The 12,426-nt window shown below is 42.3% G+C and overlaps 1 protein-coding gene across 2 annotated transcripts in view; it reads right to left on the bottom strand.

Moving 5' to 3' along the window:
- The window catches only part of Akap6 (A-kinase anchoring protein 6), a 432,548-nt gene extending 420,883 nt beyond the window's left edge, over positions 1–11,665 (bottom strand). For both annotated transcript variants that reach the window (XM_021201844.2, XM_029540880.1), the window contains exon 1: positions 11,539–11,665. The gene's annotated coding sequence lies outside the window, so the exon portion shown is untranslated. The remainder of the gene's footprint in view (positions 1–11,538) is intronic.
- Between the last annotated feature and the right edge of the window lie 761 nt (positions 11,666–12,426).

Raw genomic sequence — 12,426 nt, 5'->3', positions numbered from 1 at the left:
TATATATATATACATACACATGCACACACACATATATATGTATATATATACACATGTATACACACACACATATATATATACACATGTACACACACGCGCACACACACACACACACACACACACACACACACACGCATGCATCAGCTCAAAGTTACCAAATGAATGTTCAGCAAGGTTTAGGAGGGAAAAAAATGCACAGAGTATCTGACACAACTCCTAATATCCCCCTAGGGAGAAGACTGGGGACAATGCTTTCTCCAGAGAGGAAATGCCACATGAGTAGGTTTAGAATGGAAAGACGTTTGAAGTATTCAGAAGAGTTATGTCAAGAAAGTTCGGAAGACATCAAAAATGGAAGAAGTATAAAATCTGACCCCCAAGAACAATTACCTAAGGCTAGAAATCTGAATTCATGAACAGTCAGCTCTCTCCTCTCTACTAGTCATCAACAAACATGCATCACTCAGAGGAAAGGAAGTGAGTTAAAGGTGTGTGTCTCCTAAACACTTGTAAACATTTAACCTCAGTAAGATATTTTTAGTGCAAACTTTTTTCTTTTTCTTTTTCTTTTTTTTCTTTTTGGTTTTTTCAAGTCAGGGTTTTTCTACATAATAGCCCTGGTTGTCCTGTACTTGTTCTGTAGACCATGCTGGCCTCGAACTCATGAAGATTCACCTGTTTCTGCCTCGCAAGTACTGGCATTAAAGTCATGCAACACCATGCTTGGCTAGTGTACACAATTTTTATAGAACAAAATTTGAAAATTATTTGTTATAGATGTACAAACTTTATAGTTTTAATGGAATTTTGTTATTTGAAAAAACTAAAAAAAAAAAAACGAAAGGAAGAAGATTAAGCACATTTTAAGATTCCAGATAAATAATGGAGTCTGCTCCCAATATAACCACCTGAGGATGACACAAACGGCAGCCTTCTTACTCCTCTCAGAAATGTCTTTTGAAACCTGGTCAGAGGGAGTTTGTGAGTGGATGTGGCATTACACAATGCTAAGGGAGAGACTTCCCATGAACCTGCCCTTTCTTACAGCAATTTCTCTTCTTAATGACTGACAGCTGAGCATTTAGACATAATGCAAAGTACTGTGGAGGTTACTGCTAACAGTGTCATAACTACTTCTCGAGTGTCAACATCTGTCAAGTGACATTCTGTGACCTGTGAGCATTACCACCAAGCTTGCAAGGCTGACTTTACCATTTCCATTGTTTAAATGAGGACGCTGAAGCTTGTCGAAGTTAAGCAACTTAACAAGGTCCTGATGTTGGAAGCAGAAAAGGCTGAAATCCGCCCCAGAGCAGCCTTCCTGTCACCTGGAATACTGCACACTTGCTTGACTTGCTCACTGAGGACTGATTTTCATCACTGACATATAAAAACAGTAAAAAGTAATAGTTTATGACAACAAATAATTTTTATTAAACCACATACAAGTTGATAATTATTTGGCCATTTGACCACAAGAAAAATGGGAATCCCATATGATTCAAACTCATAAAAGCAGTCGGTCACATTTCATAAAGATGTCCAAGGCAGGTGTGAATTTCCAAAGAGATTCCATACTCAACGGGTAGGGCAGGAAGAACCAAATTTTTTTATCCTGATCACTACTGAATGTATATGATGAGAGAGAGAGAGAGAGAGAGAGACTGCACGAATCCACAAGATAGGTATGTTAGAGAGAATTACCATGAAAGAAAACAATTGGTTAGTTTAAACGAAACCTTACGAAACCCAGATGAAAACTAGGGGCTGACAACCATGATATACTTGGAAATTCATGCTAAAGACAAACGCAAATGTGAGAAAGATGACAGATAAACACTATTGTCTAAACGTTCATTACAAAAACTTGTGTGTTGAAACCCTAACTCCAAAGGTAATGATATTGGCCATTAGGAACCCATAGGAACTAAGTGGAGCCAATGGGAACTCTCCAGCTCCCAGAAAAAGAGGGTAGTGCCCATTGAAGGGATGCCCAAGACAAACCCAGCAAACTGTGGTTCCCTTCTGTGGATGCTTACTGCATACCAAGTCTGCAGTATCCTAACCTTGGCTCTCCGGAATCCACTCATCACTGTGATAAATGAGGTTCTTTTCTTATCTTTTCTTATTAATTTTATTTAATCTTTTTTTTTTTTTACACTCCAGATTTTATCCCCCTCCTGGTCCACTGACTGTTCCCCATTCAATACCTCCTCCCCATCCCCCTCCCCCTGTCCCTACCCTCCACCCCACCAGACCTCTAAATTCCCTGGGGTCTCCAGTCTCTTGAGGGTTGGGTGCATTTTCTCTGACTGAACCCAGACCTGGCAGTCCTCTGCTGTACATGTGCGGGGGGCCTCATATCAGCTGGTCTATGCTGCCTGGTTGGTGATCAGTGTCTGAGAGATCTCGGGGATCCAGGTTAATTGAGACTGCTGATCCTCCTATAGAGTCGCCCTCCTCCTCAGCTTCTTCCAGCTTGAGGAATGAGTTTCTGTTAGAAACTACCTACTTTATAATATAACAGCCTTACTGGGTTAAGACAATACATTTAGATATTTCCATCTACATGAGGACAATAAACACATTTAAAATATTGTAACATGTTATTGAAAACCAGAAAGATAAACAATTAAAAGACAGAGAATTACGTGAGATACAAAATATTTGAGGTAATAGAAAATTTTAAAAAACCATTCAAATCTAATCGGTTTGTTTTAGCCCTTGTTTTCCTGTGAAGGAAACCAAAGTTTGGGGAATAACCCTAAGAAATACCGAAGCTCAGCTTCAGTACTCCAGCCAGTGTCTCCCTGACGCTATTGCCATTTAAACACAGTAACGTCTCTGCATACTGCAACCCGCGGATACTGCAACCCACCATGCCCCGTGCTACAGGCATAAGGAAATCCTCAGACATCATAATCATTTCTCTTGTAGCACGACTGATAAAAATAAACTTAAATAGGTCTTACAATCATAAAAATAATAATAAAAGTAAAAACACTGAGTTTTTAATTTTCTTATTCAGGGTACTTTCCTAATTGCTGCTGGGCAGTCTGTCTTTTTAAAAAGGAAGTTACTCTAAGAATAGTTTGTTATTAAAGTGGGTTAAATTCCAAGGGAAAAAAAACCCACCTATCCTTAAAGAAATACATTAGAAGCATGAGATTTAAACCAAGCCTCCGGAACAGAAGTCAGCAGTAGATATATAAGAAGATATATATGACTAAGAGACAGTTTGCCTCTCACTCCACGTGAGTGACAGAGTGTGCTGCCCTCCCTTGTGGCTTCATGTGTAGGTTGCATGCTCCAGCGACGGCTCCCTCCACTGCTACATTCCTGTGGGTTTCTGCTTCTCCTAATTATTTTCATCTGGGCATTTCTGACAGGGAAGGGCCACCTCCATGGTTTACCATTCTCCCTGCTGGGTGAGTTTATTCCTTAGTCTCTCCCAGCTCACCAAACCATCAAGCATAGTCTTGGCTAAGGATTCAGGAGTTAAAGAAGAATAAATGACTCTGATCCCAACAGAACTTCAAACTCATCAAAGGAGACAACCACCAGAAGATGAACCAGCGTGTCTGTCTGTTCTTCTGTCCATCTGTTCTGTCATCTGTCTGTCTGTCTGTATCTTCACTGTGTGTATGTACAGCAACTTTCTGCCTTTTTATTATGTGTATTTCTGTGCACCTGCATGAGTTTATATACCCCACAAATGTATAGGACCTCTCCGAGACAGAAAGAGCATTGGATCGCCTGGGACTGGAGTTACAGGCTGTTGTAAGCCACTGCCTGCTGAGCTATTTCTCCCTCTATGGGCTACAGAGTCCACTGAACTTCAGAACCCCAGCTCCCTCTCAGAAACCCTGAGGAGATGATATCACTGCTGCCCCAGCACTTTTCCCTGCTTCTTTGTAACAAAAAAGTCAAATAATTGTAGCCAAAACAAAGGGGCTAGGATGACCAAGGAGAAACCAACAGGGTGAAACTTAGCTCTTCGTGAGATGGTTATGTTATAGCTTCCTTGGTTCTCAGTTTCTCAATCTATTCATTTTCAGTTTGATTTAAAACCCGTATGTTTACATATTTAATCACCAGGATTGAGGAGATAACTAAGTGGTAGAGCTCAAGGCCCTAAGGTTGATTCCCAGAATAGAAAAAGACAAAACAGAACAAAACAAAAACAAACAAAACAAACCAACAACAACAAACACCATGCTAAACTAACTTCAGATTTTTTTTCTTTTAAATCTGATATCAATTACTTTTATTTACGACTAAATTCCTGTCTTAACCTTTACTAGTTCTCAGAGCAAACACCACTGGGTTTTTTGTTGTTGTTTTTGTTGGTTGTTTTTGTTTGTTTGTTGTTTGTTTTTTGTTTTGTTTTGTTTTGTTTTGTTTTTTTCGAGACAGGGTTTCTCTGTGTAGCCCTGGCTGTCCTGGAACTCACTCTGTAGACCAGGCTGGCCTCGAACTCAGAAATCTGCCTGCCTCTGCCTCCCAAGAGCCACCATGTGGTTGCTGGGATTTGAACTCCTGACCTTCAGAAGAGCAGTCGGGTGCTCTTACCCACTGAGCCATCTCACCAGCCCAATTAAAATTATTCTTAAAGAGACATTCTAATTCACACAAACACGAACACCAGATTGAACATAGGGCAGTACTTGAACTATTTTTTTTAAAAGATCTATTTCTTGAATATGTAAGTACACTGTAGCTGTCTTCAGACACCCCAGAAGAGGACATCAGATCTCATTACAGATGGTTGTGAGCCATCATGTGGTTGCTAGGATTTGAACTCAGGACTTATGGAAGAGCAATCTGTGCTCTTAACCTCTGAGCCATCTCTCCAGCCCCTGAACTATTAAAGATGAAATGCAAGCAGATTATTTCACAAGGGGCACAGGGGAGACGTACTGTTACGCTCATGAAAAGAGGGTAAGGGTGGTGCAGAGGCGGGCCCTGGAGGCTACTGACCAGACCCGACATGCCCAGCATAGAACTGGCTTAAGTAACTGTGCATGGGGTAGACAGGAGCAGGAAGGGGTTCTAGGAACGCTGATTTTTGAGTGAACCAGTGAGTGAATGTTGTGAATTGTTTAAAAAGCATTTACGTTGAAAAGTCAACTAAGAGTAGATGAAAGGGTGACCAGTGTGCTGGCACTTCATCTCAAGTGTCCAGAGCAAGGGGGACAAGTAAGCAGGACGGTTGCAAGTAGCACTCAGACAATAATACAGTGCTGAATCTGCGACAAGCTCTCCAAGCAGTGTGTGTGTGTGTGTGTGTGCACGCGCGCGCGCACGTGTGTGTGTGTGTGTGTGTGTGTGTGTGTGTCCCCTTGTAGTTGTCCCTATTTTTTAGGTTTTTTTCCCTTTAGCAGATGGTGAGCATTTCATGCATTTGTTCCTTGCTGACTACTGATGAAATCATCTGAATTAAGCTGGTTGTATGATTTGTACAAAGCCATGGTAAATATCAACACTGTTATGGTGTGTATAGTTCTTTGGAGCTCAACCCTTGAAGAGAACTCCATCCTTAGGCTTCCAAGGGACAGCAAATCCCTTTATAGACAGCTCAAGGCTCCTATGTATTCATATAGTCAAAAAGAAGCAGTAAGTTATCATTTTTCCTCAAGGTAGCATCGTGCACGTTAATTCCCTGACAACCGTGCAAATCTGTAGATTCACAAATGAACACGGCCCGTTCTGATTGTCGTGATGAGTGGACTACGTCCCTATCTCGGGGCCCAGAGCCAATCACCAGAGCATCATTACCATAAACAGTAACACTGGATCTGGACTGTGGGACATTAGCAAGGCAGGGCTGAGAAGGGTTCATTATATGGACTGCAATTCCCTTTTTAATTAAAATATATATATATATAAACTCTTCCTTCAGTGATACAACCTCTAACCCTAGGCCCCTGGCCTCCTGGGGAGAGGGACTAAGATGATGAGTAAGGGGAGGAGAGGGAGCGGTAAGCTCAGAGCCAGCCAGCATAAATACGTTGTGTAATTAGTTAAATGGGAGTTAAACAAAGAAGCTGATAAAAGTAATCAGGTAGTAAACAAAGGGCAAGAGAATTGCTCTAAGCCCTGAACCAATAGGGTGGTTAATTAGCTCGCTGTGCAGAGATGGCTTGATTCCTCCCCTGGAAGCAACAGCGATGACACATAAACCTGGCTTCCCAAACATCATCAGGTATAACGTAATATATCCCTCATCGCCTATAAAAGCAATACCACTGAGTTACTGTGCACACTGCTGGTTTCTACGGGGTGGGGAAGCCTTTTGCACCGAGTTGTTTTAATAACAGTGGTCCCTTAGCTTTCAAGTTCTAAAACTATGTCTGAACTGTCTCAGGACTGTCGTATAAGACAGCCTCAAACTCAAATGCCTATAGCGCTCAGGCAGCACCGAAAGGGACTATAAAGAATTCACTGTGTATTTTACAGAGTCCAGTATAAAATGAAAACCCAGGTGCCCTTAGGCAGATATTACTAAGTTCCCAGATCACAGACAGCAGCAGAGTACCAAGCCACTTGACTTACCTAACTGCACAGGTTATGACATAAGCTGCAAGCCAGGTTCAGTTCAGACACCAGTCAGTTTGAGAACTTGTTCTGAAAGTTCCACATGCACTCTCTGCCCCCCCCCCGCCTTGTTCTCCCTTAATTCAAGCATCTGGTTGCAAGATGGGAATTTGGAGCATGCATTATGGCTAGGGAGCCAAGAAAAGTATAGCTGGTGGATTGTAAGGGAAACAGTCTCTCTTACATCACCAAGTCTTAACACCAAATCTAGGATTCAGATTCTAACAGATAAATGCTCCTGGGGAGGAAGCCTTATGCCTTTTTAATCCAGAATGCCTAACAGTCAGATACTATTGTACAAAATCCTGTAAAAAGTGGTACTCCCACGGAAAGTCTTCTCACTGCTGACAGAAGGGTCCGTTTCCAGGTACCAGCACAGATGAGGGAGTGTGTTCAATCCAAAGTGTTTGCTTTGCTTTTCTACCTTGGCAAGCCAAGGTGGGCACATAAATGTTGCTATAGCTGTGATCTGGAATATCTCCAAAGGTTCTTGTTGTAAGTACTTGGTGCCCAGCTGGGGTCACAGTCTGGGGAGGTGAGACTTTGGAGAAGTCTTTGATAACCATTTTTGCCTCTGGCTCCAGTCCCGGTCTCTACTTTCTGATTCACCAAGATGTGAGGAGCTGTCCCTCAATCTCCTGCCACCATAAAGGTACTCGATCTCATGCCACAACTTTTCCGGTTAAGAGAGAGTACTAATGCAAACAAGAACTAGAAATGTTCCTGTAAACACATAACTTTAAATAATTTAGTTAAGATGCTTATTTTGAAGACTTCTCACTTGAATTGATATTTTCACAGCACGTTAAATGAAAATGTTTAAGGATGGAGCCTTGTGCACATACCCCTCCACCAGCCGACTAAGTTCCCAGAATGTTCTACATAAAGGCCTCTCCAGGAAGGGAGTTTATCAAGGTGAGAAATATGACAGTAATTTTTTTATATCACTCCTTAGTTGTCTTATACATTTCTTATTTTTACAAGTCAGTTTTTTTTCAAATGAGACAGAAATATACTCTCTGAATTATTGCAATTATATTTCTCAGAATAGTTTATACCAATAAGACATTAATGGCAATATTGACCTTTTTGACACCTGGCAAGATTCTCATCCATCCCAAGGAGAAAGAAAAATAGCTATTATTCAATATAGTGTGTTCAACCCCATGTATAAACTGTGCATAGACAGCTATATGGGTATGGTGCTTTCCATAATATCACATGGGATCCAAATAGACAGAAGCAGTTTTTTAGAATTCAGGTGAAAAGAATCACCCTAGCAATGGTACCAGTTTATTTTCATCTTCTCTCTAGAACACGCTGTGTGTGTGGATGCTCCACTGTTTGCTAGGCAAACTCTTAATCCTGTACCTCATGCAGAAACAAACTTAGGCCTTCTTGGAGCAGTGTACGTCAATGACTAACTTCTTCCCAGAACCTAGAAAAGGCTAATGTACCCTGTGGAGTAATATTTCTAAGTATTCACCATACCAGAATCAATATCAGTGTGCTGTCAGTGTGTGCATTAGCCTATATTAAACAAAGAACAGCCCCAAGAGCCCCATAATGACACTGGGGGTGGATAGCTGGGGGATGGGCAAGATGAAGCAGAGATGACTGTATTGGCTCTCCACAGGCACAAGGCTTCCGGGATGTTGCACAAGGTTGTGATTCTTATATTAGATCACACAGCACTTGGTGTCAGCCACTGATACATCCAGCCAAATAAACCCTCTTTTGATATTCTTGACTCAAGAGACGGATTCATATTAGACCCTCTAGCCTGTGAGGGAGGTTTCCGTTTTTATGTGACAGGTGTTGCCACCAAACGCAAACATCTTAAGGTTAGTAGAACACTACAGATATCGCTGATAAGACAGGAACAACAGACTTGAATCACTAGTGACTCAGGTAAGACTCACTTTAGTGAGACTTGGTCATGCCCACGCTCACTCAATGGAGAACTTTAAATATTCAGCTAAACAAGGGGTCCCAGCAAAGGGCTGAGCCTCAATTCTGCACTACTTAAACAGCTGTGGTCAGAGTAATTATTCACATCTGACCAATAGCTGTGCTCCTCTTTACAGTAAAAATGATCAGACTGCAGTGAGAGTGCATGCTACCCGTGAAATCTGACTTTCTAATTAGAATCAGGAAGGGTGGGGTCTTGCGATCGAGTGGAGATGACTATAAGAAGGTGTCATAACACTGGGGTAGCTGTGAAAAGCTCACGGGCTTCACAGCCAGGCTGCACTGGTTTGGAATCCCAGCCCAGGAATGTGTAAAACATGTGACTTTAACCAGGTGACCAACCTAGGAATTGATTCTGTAAAATATGAGTGCCAGTGTCCAATCTCCTGAAGTGAGATTGGTACTTTCCATCTCAGGATGCCTCTTGAGAGCTAAACAAGCTAACGCACAAAGCCTGGCTCAGTCAAACTGATAAATAATGAACTGAATGAATAGTAGCCATCGTTGTTATTGTGATTATTATTTGTATTAGTCCCACTATGGCCTAGTTATCTAGAAAGATCTAAATCCATTATAACTTTGTAATTCAGTAACAAAACCATAACCAAAAGTATAGGTTAACTGTTTGTGGGAGTTACACAGTCTAAACTTGGCCACATGGCCAACACAGTTTTGATAATATTCCAGTCATTAGGTACAGCAAAACACTTGAAATTCTAGAACATTTCACTGAGGCACCAATAAATCCAGCCACAGAACAAGCTCTCTCCCTCCCCCATACACACACACACACACACACACACACACACCCTTGGGAATATATTAAAACTACCGCAGCTGAAATAGCCTTAGCTAGTAATTAAGGCACAGCTAATCAGAGTGCAGCACAGGCTGTGGTCCTCTAAGAAACAGAACACTGGGTGACAGCTCCTGCTATCAGGGCTTTGTTCTCCTGGAGCGGAAAAAGCACAAAAGCATAAAGTTGAGGAACGGTGGCTGCATGTTGTGGGGGTTGTGGGGGGAATGACAGGTTTGCCTGCACTGGGCCGCTGTTCCGCTAACTACGTGGCAGTCCACACCCGCCGGTGCCCTTCCCCACCCTCAAAGCATGACTTCACTTTTCTAACACTGCCCTTAAGGAATCTGGCCTCCAGTAACCCAGGAGGAAGCAGCGGAGAGCACTGTTAGACAAAAGGGAGGAGAATTAAGCTAAGAGAAACCCCACTAAACCGCCGTGCCTTCTGTTTCACTCCTAGCAATTTGTGTCACCACACAAGTCTTTTCACATCGCTCCTCCCAAGCAGTACTTCAAGGGATTCTAACCACTCTCCCTTCCCCCATTATGGCCTTGCCTTGCTCCTCCCTTTCACCTGAGAGCTTCTGACTAGGCTGCGTTCACACCCAAGGGTCCCAGCAGAGCTCTCTGTTCACACTATGCGTCACAAAAAAAAAAAAAAAAAAAGCAGGCAGTGAGCACCCATACTCCTAATTGCTCGTGGGAAGGCCAGGCCGAATTGACCTCTTCCATCCCAAATAGCTGCACGCCAACGATATAAGCTTAAAAGACTGGGAGTAGCATGTGTGTGGTGTGGGGTAAACAAACTAATTAAAACCCCCGAGCTGTACCACTCCGCCTAGTGCCTGTGCCTAATGGAACCGCTGCGCCCAACTCCATAGGAGAGAAAAATCAGCGCAAGCTGGCTGAAGATGTTGCTTTTCCTGCTTCCTCTGACATATCTGTTTTAGGCTCCATCTAAACTGTCTAGGCGCCAACAATCTTAACTAATAAGCAACTCAGGAGGGTACTATTCTTTCCAGTAAGACTGTACAAATAAAAACTATCAGCTCCACTGCACTGAAACACAGGACCACTCCCTGACTGTAAGCCGGCAGATTGAGCAACTGAACCGGCATGTGCTTTCTCTCCCCCAGTAGCAATCAGTTGCACCAAGGAAATTCATTTCACTTCCCAAAACAAAAGGCACCGATACGCAGTTCCATACTGACCTGTTAGGCTGGTTTTTAGCAAATAAAATAGTAACGATTCTTAAACGCAAGCCCTGGATTAAATGTAAACATCGTATGTTTATCTGGAGCCTTGGATTTGAGTTGAGGTTATGGGTCCAGAGATTTGTATTCCTAACAAACATCAAGGCCCCTGACATTTATCCATCACACCAGGTTGGGGCTAAAGTTAAGCAAGAGCCGGCAGGCGGGCGGGCGGGCCGCAACGCCACTGGCCTTTCCAGTCTCTCCCCCGGTTATCATTGACTATAACTGCCGCAGAGAGCAGACTTGCTTCTCTCTCAGTTACAAACCAGCCTGGAAGCAACTCCAGCTTCAGCCTCTTAACTATGGAGGACATGAATTGAAGAAATTCCACACAAATCAAAAGGCATAAGTAATTTCATCTGGTTTCAGTCTTAATGTTTTTAACAAATTATTTCTTGAACATGCAAGAGAATCCCCTTTCACATAGGGTTATGTCAAATGCTTATTCAGCACTCATTCCTTGCCACGAAGAATCTGAAAGCCAATGGAGGTAAATACTGAATTCCGTTCTGCAAGTCACTAAATATTTCATAAATCACAGAAGCAAATGGGACCAATTAGCCCTGCCTCATAAAAAAGAAACATATCTTTACAATGTTAAAATACAATGAACTACACATTTCAGAGCTTATTTAGGCTTTTGCAATAGAAAATTATCTATGCTTTTTTTTTTAATTCATGAGAACACCAAAAATAACGGCAGAGACAGAGCAAGAAATCTTTGCATTTTGATTTTTATGCGACTCTCACAGGCCTTTGTCTTAATACAGCAGCCTGAAAACAGAATTAGGCAAAACAACCCTTCTTTCTCCAGTCCATTTTAAGCAGACAACATCCCCCCCATCCCTGCCTTAGCAGACGCCACAGACTAGCCAACAAAACAGCCTTGCAATTAAGGCCCAAACGTTTAACACTCACCATCTCCTGCTCACAATGTCTCCTTTTGATGTTTACAGCACATCTGTAGGATGCAATACTAGGAGATGCCTTGTTTGACCTGCTGCATGATGCTGTGACATCAGTTCAGATGATGCAGCTCATTATGGGAAAGGCTGCTGTTGCTATGGCAACTGGGATGTGCTAGGAATCCTTGCTGCATTTCCAGTGGAGCCTGAGACAATACAGAAGCCCTGTAAGAAGCAGACAATATGCAAAATGCAGTCCAAAGAAACAGGGCTCCTCATTGGACTAAAATCTGTAAGTTTAAAAGGGGATTTCTTAGAATGATTTTAGAAAACAAATAAAAATTACCTCTTCATTTGCTGCTCTACTTTTAGAGAATAAAGGTGGGAGTGGAATGTCGATTCAGTCCTCAGAAAATACAAACTCATATTCATGGTTCCCTCTCTGGCAATTTGATCGATCTTCTCTCTGGCTAGCAATAATACCTCTTTAAAAGTTATTTAAAAGAGGTTGAGTTCATCTAGCAAAGAGAAAAAGAACAAAGCATGGATTTTTTTTAAAAACAATTTCAAATGTGATAAACCGCTGACCAAGTGAGTCTAATTTCTAAAGTGCACTGACTAATAATTGTCAGAACATGGGCAAAACCTCATCCAGCTACGTCTGCCCTGAGGGTGTTCTCGGGTAGACACCACCCCGCAGAGCCTGCTGCTGGAGAACTCAGCTACCACCCAACCTTCAGGAGCAGTGAAAAGAGGTTGGATCCTAGAGACCCTTCCCTATCTTACAGAGAACTCTTCCTACCCGTGGCCAAAAGGGAAGTCTCTTCTGGGGTTTAAATCCAGAACAAGTGGAAGACCTGTAGAAATTTCTTGTGATTGCCATTCCCAACCCTGGGGTTTG

Source organism: Mus pahari, chromosome 7, assembly GCF_900095145.1.
Source record: "Mus pahari chromosome 7, PAHARI_EIJ_v1.1, whole genome shotgun sequence".
NCBI lineage: Eukaryota > Metazoa > Chordata > Mammalia > Rodentia > Muridae > Mus > Mus pahari.
The sequence above is the reverse complement of the archived record's forward strand: the minus strand, read 5'-3'. Positions and strand labels throughout refer to the sequence as shown.